This window comes from Monoraphidium neglectum (genome assembly GCF_000611645.1).
Source record: "Monoraphidium neglectum strain SAG 48.87 unplaced genomic scaffold scaffold06198, whole genome shotgun sequence".
Classification (NCBI taxonomy): Eukaryota; Viridiplantae; Chlorophyta; class Chlorophyceae; order Sphaeropleales; family Selenastraceae; genus Monoraphidium; species Monoraphidium neglectum.
This window is the reverse complement of record NW_014007438.1, coordinates 80-546: the sequence shown is the minus strand read 5'-3', so window position 1 is coordinate 546 and position 467 is coordinate 80.

Here is a 467-nt window from a genome sequence, read left to right as displayed (position 1 = left end):
CGGCTCGGCCGCGCACAGCCGCCGCCCGCCGCGGCCGAGCGTGGCGGCGGGACGTCGATGCAGATGGGCTCGCATGCGTCGTCGTCGCTGCTTGAGTCGTGCGCGCCGCCCTCGCCGCCGCCAAAACCTGGAGGTAAGACGTGCGCCGCACGGTGGGGCGCGACGGGCACAGCCGCGCCGCCGCCCGGCTGCGGTGGCAGCGGCAGCTCGAGCACAGGCGCCGCGGCAGGGGACGCGAGCGGAGGGGCGCCGCTTGGGGAGGCGGCGTCGAGCGAGGCGTGGCGGCCCTTGCCGGCGCCAGGGGTGCCGCCGGCGCCCCTGGGGACTGCCAGGGCTGCTGTGCGGCGCTGTGCAGAGGCCGCGAGAGATTCGACTTCTTTGGGTGTCAGGTGCCACCTGGCGTAGGGGACATTTGGCGTTTTGACGAGGGCGTGCTGTCAATGACACACAAGAGATTGTGGTGCTGT